This window comes from Arvicola amphibius, chromosome 2, assembly GCF_903992535.2.
Source record: "Arvicola amphibius chromosome 2, mArvAmp1.2, whole genome shotgun sequence".
Taxonomy (NCBI): domain Eukaryota; kingdom Metazoa; phylum Chordata; class Mammalia; order Rodentia; family Cricetidae; genus Arvicola; species Arvicola amphibius.
The window spans coordinates 51898529-51914154 of record NC_052048.2 but is presented as its reverse complement, the minus strand read 5'-3'; the positions used below and the strand labels follow the sequence as shown (position 1 = coordinate 51914154).

At 38.2% G+C, this 15626-nt stretch overlaps 1 long non-coding RNA gene across 2 annotated transcripts in view; it reads right to left on the bottom strand.

Moving 5' to 3' along the window:
- LOC119807540 overlaps positions 1 to 15626 on the bottom strand; it is an 89564-nt gene that overhangs the window by 36823 nt on the left and 37115 nt on the right. For both annotated transcript variants that reach the window (XR_005284313.1, XR_005284312.1), the window contains exon 5: positions 3542 to 3654. This is a non-coding gene — a long non-coding RNA (uncharacterized LOC119807540). The remainder of the gene's footprint in view (positions 1 to 3541; positions 3655 to 15626) is intronic.

Below are 15626 nucleotides of genomic sequence, written 5' to 3'. Positions count from 1 at the left end.
AATTGACTTTATAACAGAGATATGTCCATGACAGATGAAATAAATTCATTAATAGACAATATCTATTGTAGAAATATTCCAATTTCTGTGTCTGTCACAAGACTCATTTTTAACTGTGCTCTGTGTACTGTCCTTCAATAGCTAGTACTTTTCATCCTTGCTTTATTTTTACCTGTACTTTCACTATCTAGAAATTAATAAAAAGCAATGTACACTTTGAGAAGGTGTGAGAACTGTCTGAACACACTCTTTGCCTGCCATTGTGTGTCAGGTTAACACCTCCCTAGGTGTGGAATTTGTAACACAACTGCCTTCCCCTAACATGCATGCTCCATTTCAGTATTATGAACATGGTGATAATGAGGGGTTAACTTCAACATCACCTGCTTAAAATCCAGACATACTTGTCTGTCTAACTAAAATCAGAAAGGTCGTAATGGGTCCACAAAGAGTTGATGCTGTCCCTCTTTGCTTGGTTTTCCTAGGGGCAGAATAGTGGGTCAATCACTGAGAAGAGTTTGTTTGGCCTACATGGGATCTGTTCTGTTTTGAATAGTTTTAGCTGCTACTTTTAGCCTCCTAGAATGTGGAATTGGACTATTTATCATGGAATTGGGGCACCATGTACCTTTTGTTCTAATGGGCGCTAGCCAGATGTGTGTGATGAGAGTTGATTGCACCTCCATCATTTTTTTCACCACTTCTGGTATCTAAGAGAGTAGAAGAGGAAACAAATTCATGGAAATGGGAAGGTATGCTGTGTCTATCTTGAAGGCTATATTGTGATTGGATTATCAAGTCAAGATTGTTAATTACATTGTTCAAATGTTCAGTAGCCAGTCACATCTTTTTCCCCATGTGTAAATGGACTATCATTGTCCCCTGTGATGGTGAACTTATTTCCGAATGGTAATTGTCATTTTTTTCTACTTTATGAGTTTTGTAGTTACACCTTAAAATCTTTTATGTGTTTTATTTTTATATGTGTAGGTGTTCTCCATGTATGTGTGTCTGTGGACTGTACGTATACCTGGTGGTGCCCACAGAGGCCAGAAAAAAAGTGCCAGATCTCTTGTGACTGGAGTTACAAGTTGTGAGTCACCGTATGTGTGTTGGAAATTAAACCCTTGTGCTATGGAAGAACAGCCAGTGCTGATAACCACTGAGCCATTCCTCCAGCTACTCAAAGCTATACTTTCAGATACACCATAGTTTAGAGTTTTATACTGTCTTAGTAATTAAGACTGCTCAAGATTAGCATTAAAATGTGATTTTCTGCATAAGTTTCTCTTGCCTTCAAGCCTATTTTATCCAGTATTATTGTTTCACCCACATTCTTTACTATTAATCCTTTAATTGACTAAAATCTCTTTGAGTTCTCAGTTAGGTGTGTCTCCTAAAATTTTGTTCATTTTATCACTTGTAAACTGAACCCAGGTTCAATGAATGCTTTACCACTGAGTGAGATTCTCAGCCTTGGGGGTTTTGTCATGGTTTTACTATGTAGCTGAACTTGGCAGTGAAGACCATACAAGCCTAAGTTGACTGCAGATTAGCTACTGAGTTTTTAACACCAATGTATCAATCCTAGATAACCACTAGATACATATGCATGTGCGCACACACACACACACACACACACACATACACACAACTTCTAATATGTTGTGTTTATTGCTATTACTTAATAATTTGTGACAAGTTCATTTCATTTTTTCCTTTTGTTTTTTAATTTAAAATTGTTGAAGGATGTTTTCCCCTTCATTCAAATTATTTTTGATAGTAACAAGTCAGGTGTCTGTGTTACTAATTATCCAAGCTATTATAATATGCTTGCCTATCTTAATGCTATATAAAATAATGACTATCTTTGTCATACATCAGAATAAATAATATGTGATCCTAAAGTAGCTTTACTCAGATCATATTCCTTCAAACTTAAATAATGCTATTATCCTATGTTTTAGTTTTAATCCTTCCCCAATCAGATAATTAGACTGTGTTTCATATGTTGGATGATTTTTATAATTTTATATATCTGTATATAAAGATAAACATACACACAGTGTATATATGTATATATATGAAGAAATGAGACACATGTATGTATATGTGTATATATATATGTACATCAATGCCAAATTTACTACCTTTTCTTTCTTTCGCAATTTAGAGTTGGTGAAATAATTTTCCCTCTTCTTGGTCAATGTATTGTAAGGTATCTTCTAGTGAAGATTTGACCAATTAAGAAAGCAGTAATTACCTTTGGGTGATATGACTCTCAGTTTTATAGTAGAAAGTCTGAACAAATTCTTGATATTCCTATGGATTAAACTTTGAATCAAGTTTTATTGTGTATCTACTTCAAGTTCCTGGATCTCACACACCAAAGAGAATTGAAATATCATAGACCAGGATGTGTAAGGAGCACAAAGATGGAGCAAAGTGGAAGGGATAGATATGATCAAGGTACATTATATATATAGGTGGAAATTTCATAGAGAAAATAACAAAAAAGAAGTACAATGACACACCATCATCACTATTAGATCACTATTGTCATTTTCTGTTTAAAATTGCTCACTATCATTAATTCTGAACAGTTCATATTCATGTGATATGCACATGAAAGTACAAGCAGGGATATGAGACCCTTACAGGTAGTGATCCTCCTAAGCTAAGTAAACTATTTTAACTGATCAAAGCTGTCTTCACAATTATATTTGTATCAGAAGAAACAAATATGACATAATTTATCTTAAGCTCATACAATATGGCTTTAGTTTGTTTTATATATTGAGGTTCTGCAAAAATATTTTAGCTCAGAAAGAAATTCTTCTAAGAAAACCAATCCAAAGAAGGAAAGATATATTTTGGTTTTAAATGTGTCGTTGCCTGCTTGTTATTCTTTGAAATTGAATCTTATTATATACTGCGGCTGTCTTAAATCAAGTGTAAGCTCTGCTTTACCTTAAACAAGAAACATAAAACTTTTTCCTCCCTATCGCCACAGCCCTGGCTGGACACAAAATTTAAAAAATTCTCCTTTCTACTCTTCCGTCCTCTTCCCTTTTCTTCGTTTCCCTCCCTCATTTCCTTTTTACTTCCTCCCTTCCTCTCTCCATTCTGCCTTACTCCTTTCCTCCTTCCCTCCATCTCTTCGAGACAGAGTGTCATTATGTAATCCAGGCTGGCCTTGAGCTCCTGCTTCTCCTGCCTCAGTTTCCCTCTTGCTAGGATTATGTATTTGTGTCACCATGCTTGTCTTCCTGAAGAAACTTGTTAAAAGTTAATCCAATATTTGAGAACAACTAACTGAATATTACACAGAACAGATAGAGGACATTGAATATTTCCAATGCAAAGAAGAGGCAAGTGCCTAAGGTGTTAGGTATCCCAATGGCCCACATGTGGTATGATTACATATTATGTACATATATGAAATATTACAGTGTACCCAATAAACATGCTTGTTGATATATGCTTATTCAAATAATTCCAAAGAAGTTAGTCTAGATTAGGGATAATCTAGTTTACTCACTGATATGGTCTTCCAGAAAGGTCTTGCTGTGTAGCTCCAGGTGGCCTGAGACTCTTGTATTAGAGTCTGGGTTGGTTTCCAACTGGAATCTTCCTACCTTCATCTCCTGAGTGCTGGAAATACAAGCATTAGCCATCATGCACAGCTGTGGGAAAACATTGAATACTTTTGAGCATTTTCCAATCTATACAATTATTTATTCTTTTATGAATGATAACTTCATATTTATGATGAACAAGTCTAGAATAAATGATTATCAATGCGACCTATTAATTCACCCTTAAAATTTTCCTGCCTCCTGAGAAAGGATAACAGTTGTGTCTTATTGATGTAAAATGTTGACACAATGATTTGTTGTAATATAGCCAAAATGGCTTTCTCTGAATTCACTTCTACTTTGTGCAGTAAGAAACATAAACCCATCTTCTTCATATGTCTCTCCTTTAGCTCTTGACCATTTGGGTAGAACTAAAAATGTAATTTTGTTGACTCAATAAAGTGAGACAATTAGATACACCTAATAATTATATCACTCTTTGAGATTTGTTTTTAACAATTCAACAATTTAAATAAAATCCTATTTCTTAGAAGTATTTTATGAAGGAATTTTAACATAGACTCTAGTTTACAAATGACAATTTGGATGCACATCATCAAACCCAAATTAACTCAGTGTAGTGTAGTGAGGAGCAGCGGGCTGTGTTCCTACCACCCGGCTCCAGGCTGCCTGACTAGCTTGTCCCCTGAAATAACAACACACAAACTGTATTCTTGTAAACACTGCCTGGCCCATTAGTTTCAGCCTCTTATTGGCCAATTCTCACATTTTGCTTTAACCCATATTTAATAATGTGTGTAGTAACACGAGTGGTGTCTTACCGGGAAAGATTCAGCATGTCTGACCTGGCGGCTGGCTCCATCACGTCTGTCCCAGAGAGGAGAGGCAGGGCAATTGCCCGAAGGCATCTGCCTCACTCCCAGCATCCTGTTCTGTCTACTCCACCCACCTATGTTCTAACCTATCAGGCCAAGCAGTTTCTTTATTAATTAACCAATGAAACAGCAGATAGATAGAAACACTCCTACATCAACTCAGTAACGTGGTCACTATTCCTTTTGTTTATTTTTTTCTCTGTAACTTAAACAAAGTTATTTAATTTCATTGTCAAATCTCTGCTGGGAAATACAACAGCTTAGAACTGAGGAAATGGGTACATGCCTTGACCACGTCTTACACGAACAAAGACTGGATTCTAAGCCTCTATCTTGGGCTTGGGATTCTTTCCTTCTTGTACATTTGAAATAGTTGTGAAATTCTAACCAGTACCTAGATGAAGCAGTAGATTCTGCATACTCAGCAGATTCTCCATTAGGCTAGTTCTGAGCTCTTGAAGAAGACCCTGATGTCTATCAGTGAATTTCCTTGTGTACCTATTGATTTTTCTTGGATTTTGTTCCAAGTTTTGTTCTGTCTAGATCTTTTTCATCCAACACAGAAGTCAATAGTTACATGAGGATATTAACGCTCAACGTGTAGACATTCTCATTCTAAACAGAGATGTTCTATAAGTATCTTCCGATAGTGATATTGTACCACAAAGCTTCTAGACAGCAAAGGAAAGAGTCAATGGGGGAAAGGATGAAGAATGTAATGAGGTGATGTATTTACAATGCATGTATCTGCTAAGAGGCTGACATCCAAAACATGTAAGAAATCCAGGCTACTCAGTAGTACTAAGGACCACTACCCTGATCCAATATGGGTCCAAGGTCCTGAACTGAGATTAGTTGAAATGAAAGCAGGTCTTTTATTTGAAACCCAGCAGATACACCCAGAGGACATTCTGTTAAGCTAAATACCATCTCGGGATTTCACTTCCATGTGGAGCTTCAGAGAGCTGAACAGAGGTGGATAGTGAGGTTGGTCCCAGGGCTGGAGGGTGGGGAGGGAGGTAGCTCAGTGTGGCTGGGGTTGGGATAAGTAACACAGTGGTTGAAAGGCAAGGGATTCTCCGTGTGAAAGGAGCCATGAATCGGTCCGTGCCGGAACACAATGACTACAGTTAATAACTATTCTTCTGCTTTTGAAAATTACTTAAGATGGGAAACTTTTAAAGCATTCTTACCATAAAAATCACTTAAGAATGTGAGTTAATGCATAGGTAGTTGGATTATTTTGGCCATGACATATTGGGCTGGAGAGGTGGTTTGACATCATCTGCTCTTCCAGAGGACCTGGGCTTGATTCCTAACACTGACATAATGGAGCCAGTGCTCTCTTCTGACCTCTGTGGACACTAAGCACACACATGGTACACAGATATGCATAAAGGCAAAACACACATATAATATTTTTAAAGTGAAAAACTTAAAAACTAGAAACAAAAGCAGTGTGAATGTAGAGGGGAAAACGTTAGAGAAGAAATGGCTTTAAATTGTGAGATCAGAAGTTCATGTACATTTATTGGATAAGTTCATTTGAAATGTTCTGCCTGGATTTCCTCTTCCGTGTGTGTGTGTGTGTGTGTGTGTGTGTGTGTATGTGTGTGTGTATGTACATGAGTGTATCAGAGCTTCCACAGAAAACTCTTAGAGCTGTTTCTGCCATTGAGTAAACAACATATACTGGCCTTTATTTGATCACAGATGTTGACTGAAGATGCCTCAAACACCAGTGTGTTAATGTTTGGTCCACAGCTTCATGGGCCTTTCTAATTAACATTAGAATAATTATTAACATAGATAATTATGGAATCACAGCTAAACAATTCTGTCTTTCACTATCTTTTTATCTAACTTTCTCTTCTCTTTTGGAACTTTGTATTATTTCTCAAATTGCAGCGTTTTACAACTAAATGGGAAATGGTGGATTATGATTTAGCCAAACTCCCTTTCTTACCAAATGACAACAATGTCATCCAAAGATGCTTGTATATATCTTGTATTCAAATAGCTTTTTCAGAGATGGGAAATGAGTTCTATATTTTCTTTACCAATCCCTTCCAGCCAGCACCAGCTCAAACTCTAAAGACAGTATTTCAGTTAAATCTCATAGCAAGTAACTACAGTGCTGCATCTGTTCCCAAGCAAGGGATGGAAGAGCAGAATCTTGAAGAAAATGAGTTGTACACACACATGACAGTAGTCTGGGAGCTGGTGTGCAAATTAGACTGTGAAAGCTGGTTTCTGCTACGTTGTTCTTAAAGCTAAATGATAAGATGGTAGATTACAAAGTCCTTTTGGTCAGTCTTAAATGAAGGGGGCTTAAAGGCTGTGAGACTCAGCACAGAGACCTTATATACTTCCCTTGGTATGTTCAAACTAAGTGAGAATAAACAGAGGATGAGAAACAAATGATGGGCAGAATAGCTATACATTGTTCCTTAAGGGTCATCTAACTGACTAGAGCACACACAGAGTGTGGGGATTAGACTGGGAACACGCTCGTATTGTTTCTGTCCAGTGACAGTCGTAAGAGGTTATCACTGTCTCCCACCAGAATTATGACTTTATCAGACCAACCTCAGTTTATCTCATTGCACAGCACTAGTGTAAATATATTAAAATATCCTTAGAATTGAACAAAAATTAATTTATTTGCACTGCCTACTAATTAAACGGAAGAACTAACTCTACTGCCAAGCTTTTAATTTTTTGTACTCAGTAATTTACTTATTATAATAATAAGAGACCTTGGCTTAGTGATTTAAACAGCAAAAGGTTGTTTTGGGATGTCATGAATTTGTTCTAGCTAGTTAGCCAAAAATGGAAGAAAAAAAGAAAAAAGGAAAACCCCTGAAAATCAAGCCTATCAGCCCTACGTTAAGGGAGTTGGGGATTAGATAACTCAACAACCAAAATTATTTTCTCTAATTCACTGGATAAAATAAGTAAGTTAGAAAATTCTCTCTGTCTCTCTCTCTCTCTCTCTCTCTCTCTCTCTCTCTCTCTCTCTCTCTCACACACACACACACACACACACACACACACACACACACACACACGAGGCTATTCCTGTTAAGAATGGAGATTTCCCTTTCTTTTTGTTATTGAAGATGACTATGAGGTGAGTCACTTCAGAGACTTGATCTTCACATTTGTCTACCTGAAGTTGAGAGAGCTGGGGTTGTGGGCATAGACCAGGTTATCCTACTAGCCTGACAGAAATCTAAGCCTTAGTTTTGGTTCAGTAAAATGGGACGGAGCTGTGCTGTGGGACAATGGTCTGTACACTGTCACTTGTATTTTAAATAAATGCTGATTGGCCAGTAGCCAGGCAGCAAATAGAGGTGGGGAAATTAGGCAGGAAGTAGAGGCAGGGCAATGAGAATAGAAAATTCTGGGAAGAGAAAGAGTCAGTCTGCAGTCATCACCCAGATACAGAGGAAGCCAGACACAGAGCAAGCAAGATGTGACTGCCTCACTGAAAAAGGTACCAAGCCACATGGCTAACACAGACAAGAATTATGGGCTAATGTAAGTTATAAGAATTAGTTAAGAATAAGAAGCCTGAGCTAATGGGCCAATCCATTTATAATTAATGTAGACCTCTGATTCCTTGGGACTTAACGGTTGCAGGACCAGGCAGGACAGAATCCTCTGCCAACAGAGCTAAACAGACAGCCCTCAGGAAAATCCCAGCCTTCGGCTCGCTCAGTAGGCTCCAAATCTCCTTTGCTGGCTCAGTAGGTCCCCAAAGTCCCTTTGCTGGCTCAGCAGACACCCCCAGCCCCTTGATAACTAAAGATAGTTTTTCCTACCCTGCTGCTGGAAGGTCCCTAACCACTAGGACTTCCAACCAATCAGCCCCCTACTAATCTTTCCTCTACCAATCAGCCCCAGATTAATCCCTCCTCTCTGGTATTCCCCTAACTTCACTTAAAAGGAATTTGTAACCTTCTGTGGTGGTCACCAAGCATCACCCCAACATTGGAATTAGTAGAGCACTCTTGTTATTGCCTATATGGCTGTTGGTCTTCTCTGGCGCCTTCTCTTAGACCCTAACAGAAGTCTCACAAGGTTAAAAGCGAAACAAAACAAAACCCAAACTGTAAGCAGAACTGCAATGTTGCCAGAGATCCCTGCCCTTGCTGGCTTCTAGAAGATTCCCACATTCCATAACTTATGCCCACATGCTCTATGTTGAAGGCCAAAAGAAAAGCATCTTCCATTCTCTCAGTCCTGATGCTCTCCGCATTTCATCTTCACTCATCAAAGCCCGGATGCAAACCGCCACCATCACAAAAAACGTCTCCTGCAACTCTGCCTTTCTTGTGTTCAGGTCTCTCCATCCTGCTTTTCCCTCCTTTGTTATTAATTTTTAGTGTTCACAGGTTCTGTCCAGATTCTTTTCTCTTTTCATTTGTGCAGCTTTGCATGTAATTATAACCAGCGATCGTATCTATTCATTGGGAAACACACCTGCTTGAGATTGTCCGTTTGTACCTCTGATCCTCTGAGGTTTGAGCCCTATTAGCTGGACCTGTTTCCTAAGGGGTCCCTGTGTGTCATTGCCAGTGGCATCCATCCCTTCATCTCTGTTCACTTCTGCTACTCAGTAGTTACCTTTCTTCCACTCCTGCATTTCCATTTTACTAAGAGTCCAGATGTTTACAGTGCCTGCTTCAGGTGGGAGTGGTTAAGGGTTGGATTATACATGTAACTATATGTAGTGTTTATTTGCTATCAATATTTGCTAGGAGTAAGTTCAGTTAGGAGACTAGTATCTGATTATTTAGAAATATCTGAAGATGTATCATATAGAAATAGTTACAATACTATTATGTGGGTTTTCTTTGTTTGTTTTTGGTGATGTTGGGAGATGGAGAACCGTTCTCTCTGTATAACTACCCAAGCTTGCACTCAGACAGTCATTACTAAAAGAAGATAAATCTTAGCAGAAGATCTTTAAAATGCTTAATCACCAATGAGTACTTTCACAGAAGCACCATAGCCTTACATGAAAATGGACCGTAACTGAATTAATGGTAGACGCGAGAAATTATTTTGCCACATATTTTATTGCTTAATATAAACCATGCTGTGAAATAAATATGCCTTCATAAATGGTAAATTCAGAGTCAATCAATGATAATTTTTCCTGTTGAAGTTTGGTAAATAATTTAATAAATCTCCTACTAGAATCAGATGGAATTTCATATAAATCAGTAGATTTTTAGTTTAGCTGTTTAGTACCCATAATGAATACTTAATGTCTAACAGCATCTACTGTTTACATTTGCCTGGGGTCTCTAAAACACTAGGAGATGAAATGATTTTTTCTGTTGCTTGGTGTATGACTGTTGCAGAATTAAAGAGTTCCATGACTTTCGTGTTTGGGAAAGAAATTTCTTCCTGCAGTCTCTTGTGAGACGGGACAGGGGTGGAACTGCTCTTAACAGTGTGCTGTCTTGTCTAGATTAAATTTGTTCTGAGCTGTGCAGCTCTCAACTGTACCCTCTTGCATTCTTAAAACAAACCACAAATTCTATGGGACACATATTTTGTTCTTTGCTGAGTGCTGAGGATGTAAAATGATGATTTAAGGGCCATGAAACTGAAGTTGGTATGAAACGAGGAACAGTATGTAAATTTCCTTTAGAAACATAAAAGAAAGCTTGTTTTGAATATACTTAAAAGTTTAATAAGAGTTCCTTTCCTGGTGTTCTGGAAATGCAACTCCACAGAAAAAATAAATATATATCCATTAGCCTCTGCTAAAATGCACCCAGATTTCCAATTACAAAAGTCTTGTAAAGCCAATGATTTCCTCCTTTTAGAATCACTTAAAACAAGTGCAAGAATTATATTGTTATTTGAATAGGCAACATTCATAGATATTGAATAGATTTCTTTATAAGCTGTGGAGAATGTGACACTTAAATGTAATTCTATTTGAGTGCTTTGGGAAACTCCCCAGAAGGATCTGAAGCAGCACAGGAGAGGGGTAACTAGGGAGATTCTGAGGTTCCCAATCTTTTCTGTGTGAACACTGATAATAAAGTTCACAGAGGAAGTCACGACTCAGGTCTTTGAAGGCTAGCCTGGGTTCCAGGTATTGACAATATAATACTGGACATGCTAGATAATATCTATGTCCCAATAGCATATACTTACCTTCTGTTAGGGTAATAAACAAGACTCATCGACAAATCAATATATAACGTCCTGTTGGGTAGTTAAATATAAGCATTACCAAGAAAAATAATGCAAGATCATTTTTAAAAGTCATGATTGTAACCAAATTGCTTTGAGCTTCGTCTTCCCTCATGAGAAGCTTTTTCTTATGATTTTCATATGCATGGGAATTGGGAGCAGCTTATAAAGACACATTAAGGAGGTTGAAGGTTTACAAAAGTGATTACATTCCAATATAAAATTAGACTCCAGACATGCCGACTTTATGGTCAAGCACAGTTTCTGCACAGTTTTATCTCTAAGCCTACTGACCAAAGCAACAGCAAAAATCCAAATATTTTATCAGGAAGCCCGTCTTAAGCATACCTGCCATCTAGGTGTTTGTAAGCACCCTTTGCAAAGAGGTATCAGCAAGATGATCTTGTGCGAGGCAGTGTGTGACAAAGTGATACCTAATACTATTCAGTGAAGACTAGTCCTTCATCACTGAAGAGCCATCACCGCACTTGTTACAAAACAAAACCCTTTATAACACTATATTTTGTTTCCTCTTTCTTGAAAAATTCCCTCTGCCTCCATTGGGTTCTTACGGGCTCCCTATCTGTGGATATTCTGCATGATACTACATAGTTAAAGCTTAAGAAGATGACATCAAATATGAGAGAAAGCATGTGGTGTTTGTCTTTCTGGAACTGAGTTATCTCACTCAGAATAATTGTTTCTGGTTCAACTATTTGCCTGAAAATTGTGTTTTCTTAACCGCAGAATAATATTCCATTTTGTAAATGTACCGCAGTTTCAATACCCATTTATCAGTTGATGGATATCTAGGCTGGATTCTAATTTCTGGATATTGTGAATAGAACAGCAGCAAACATGGAATAGCATGTGTCTCTATAGTAAACTATAGATAGAGTCCTCTGGATATATGCTAAGAGTGGCATAGCTGGGTCTTGTGGTAGATCTATTTTCAGCTTTAGGGCATGTTCAGGCTCAGAAGTAATTGAGCAGCGATGCAAAATGGATTCCGTGGCTTTGTTATTGTTTTGTATGTGTATGAGTGTGTGCATGCATGTGAACATACATGTGCTCTGGTATTCTCTTTATTGTTTGTGTATTTTTTTTATTTTATTTTTTTTTCCTCATTTTTTTTTATTAAAGATTTCCATCTCCTTCCCTCCTCCTCCCCATTCCCTCCCCTCCCTTCCACCCATACCCCCTCTCCACCCCTCTCCAAGACAAAGAGCCATCAGGGTTCCCTTCACTATGTTAAGTCCAAGGTCCTCCCAGCTCCCCCTAAGTCCAGGAAGGTGAGCAACCAAACTGACAAGACTCACAGTGAGCCCGTCATTTTTTTAAGAGGCAAAGAATATGGAGTTAGGTGGGTATGGAAGTCAAATGTTCAGAAATTCTGGGAGATGCTGGGGGAAGGAAAGGAATATGAGCAAAATATATTGTACATTAACACTTGAAAAATAAAAAGAGTAATAAAAAAGAGCAAAACCATCTCTGAAAATAGTTCTCTATTTATTTTACTGTGAATGCATGGATTCATATACATATGAAGGCCAGAAATTACTCATTCTTCACCTTGATTTTCTAGAGAGATTTCTCCCTGACCTGGAGCTCATTGTTTTGGCTAGGCTGGCTGGCTGGATAGCCCTGAGGGTCTTTATGTCTCTACTTCCTAAGAGCTGAGATTACTAGCCTATATTCTCATGTCCCCTTTTTTATGTGGGTGCTGGGGTTTCAAACTTGTGACCTCATGTTTGTGCTGCAAGGGCTTTACCCACAGAACCATATTTCCAGTCCCCTCTTCATATCTTTGTATGTACTATGGAGAGATGCGGCAGGCCACTTGGAGAATTTGATGTCAGCTATGGCCCCCATATCCGGAAAGATAAACATTTATACATTGATTCATAATTTGGCATACACTCTCAGAGTTGTCAATGAGGTTCTGAGGTCCAAGCAGAAATCCCAAGATGCCCACTTCCCCCTCACTAGACTATCATGAAAAATAGAGAAACTTCATGTTTTTCATATAATCCTCCCACCATGAATATTCATGTAACCATCTTCTTTTTAATTATTGAGCAGCAAAGAACACACTGTTGTGGGCTCTGATTAAAAGAAAAAACTCATTTGCAAATATTCCTTGGCCAGTTATTAACAAAACCATATGCTTTGAAAATTAGAAGCATCCAAGAAGAAATGAGGAAGAGGAAAGATATTGGCATCTTGAGTAGTCTGTTAAGGTTCTGGACAGAACAATTCTCAGACTCTAAGTCCATTGCCATTTATGTCTATATATATTTTAGGGTCTGATCTTTATTTCCACTTGATCCCCCTTTACATTTTACATTTTCAAACTCCATAGTCAGGTTTCCTGTAACGGCGAATATATCTGTTTCTCCATATGATTCCAAATCTTAGGAAACTGAATTAGGCAGCTAACTAATAGAATAGAACTACAAAGTTTAACAAAACGTTTCCCTAGTTGAGCCTTAATTAAAACTCCAACTACAGTGAAGAAAATGGTACCAACGTAGGTGGAGAAGTCTTAATTGCCAGGTATCAATTATTAACAGTTTGGTTGGCATCATTAAGAAGATTTCAAGTCATTTTACCTACTAGGAGTCCTTTGACCATGCCCATGGCTTTTACCTACTTGATAAGTGTAAATAAAATTATACAAATCAGAATGAACATGCTCACTGTGACATGATATAACTTCGCCTGTTATTTTCTAGCCTTTCTTTTCCGTTCTCCACCTGCTCTTTCATTCTCTCCCCTTTGTTATTTAAAACCTTTATTGGAATCTAAGAGCAGAGAATAGGGGAGTCATTAGCAAGATTTCTGCAGGAGGCTTGTACTCAAGTGGCGGTTCCAAGGTCCTGAATTGCAAACACCTGCTTCTGTGTTAAAGTCTCACAATGGTGACACTCAGCATGGGAAAAGATTTCTTTTTTAGAAAATAATTCCCTTTAGTATGAGTTTCCCTTCAGGTATGCATGCATAAACACTTTTTTGTTGTTTTATTTTGTAAGAGTGGATCTTGTAATACACAGTAGGTAGATTTCTTCAGTGCTCAATACCCGAGAAATAGTCCTAACTTAGTCCTGTTCACTCAGATAATTCGATTATATTTTCAGAAAACTCGTGCTTGCTGTATTGCTGGTGTGCCTTCTCTTGCCTAGGAGAATCACAAGCCACTGGTGTGCCACGAAAGACTTAGACATGTGTGTGTATACTTCATGCAAGAATATTTTTGAAAAGCACCGTGTTCTATCTAAATAGGTTTGTGCCTGGTGACATTAAATGACATAACTCTATGTGTATTTTGGCTGTGAAAGCTTTTTTTTTTTTTTGCTTGTAATATCTCTATTCCTAAAATTCATATTCTTCTTACAACCAAACAGCTTGCTTCTGTTCTATTGCTTTTTATGTGCTAAAGGAATACATGATAGATTGAGTGGGGAGGGGTGGGAAGTCCATAAATCATAAATAAATAAGACCTATGGTTAGTAGTTTAGAAATGGTCTCCAAGGATACCTGCACATGACAAATCAGTGTCTGAGATGCAAGTGCCTGACATGTGACTTCTGGCTTGGACCAGAATTGGTGATTGTTTCTTTGGTATAATAAAATATCAGAGCTTAATCAGTTTAAATGTTATTGTGCTTAATATAAAATTCTAATGGATTGCATTTGGTAGGGTGGGTACAAAGCAAGGGAGACAATTAGAAAAATGCAGAAAGGTCTAGTACCACCAAAAAGTATGTAAAGCACTGGGGTCATCTATAAGCAATGCTCTTCTGGAATAGAGAAAACTTAGAGTATCTCTTGGAGCTCACACACATATTCTCATAGAAAAGACATGGGACTCATTTCTGAGCATGCTCAGTTTAAGGTTCTAGACTCCACCCCCACCACTTTCTTCAGCATCTTTCTGCTCTTCTGCTTCACTTCTTCTCCCAATGCCATAATGAGTTCTTATTCAAGGAAGATAATATCCACAGAAGATGAGACTCTAAGGTGAAGCTCAACTTTTGGAGGCAGCATAGCCAAAGCCATCCTCTATGATTCTCAGACATCTCCAGGGGCTAATAGTCATTTCCAGCTCTATATTGCAGTTGTGTTGGCTTGTTCTCCTTCCTCCCTGCTTGTCAGAATCTTTTCTGAAATAAATTACCCAAGATTGGTTCCCATGGATTCTATGTGGAAAGACAAACTTGAGATAAAAGCACAGATTACACTGTGGCAAATGGAAGAAGCCCTGAATGAAGTCCTGAGTGAATGTATATTATTGACATGGGCATGGCCATGTCAAGGACCAGAGCCTAATACACCTGGGAAAATAGCAATGCCTTCCCCACATCCTAATTTGGAATTCCCCTCTGTATGCTGTGAATATGTTGTATTACCATTGGTTAATAAAGTGTCTACCTTGGCCTATGGCAGGGCAGAATATAGGTAGATAGGAAAACTAAACTGAATTCAGGGAGAAAGAAGGCTGAGTCAGGCAAATGTCATGTAGCTGCGAAGGAGAAAGATGCCAGAATCTTATCAGTAAACCACAGCCTCATGGTGATACACAGATGAATAGAAACTGGTTAATTTAAGATATTTGAGCTACCTAGAAATATACCTGAGCCATCAGTCAAGCAGTGTTGTAATTAATATAGTTTCTGTATGATTATTCTGTGTCTGGGCAGGTGGGAATGAAAGTGCAGTCTCCACTTCCACACATCCCCCATCCCACTCCAGGTGAGACTCAGAGGGTGATAAAGCCTTCCTCTGGTCCCTGTGTAGATGTTGATAGTGTGTGCAGAAAATGTCCACCATAGCTTTTCATGCTCCCGCACAGAGACTGTTCCTATGGGGTCTAGGGAAATCTGCCTTCTCCATTCAGCTGTATAATAAACCCTACCTCCTTGACTCAGCC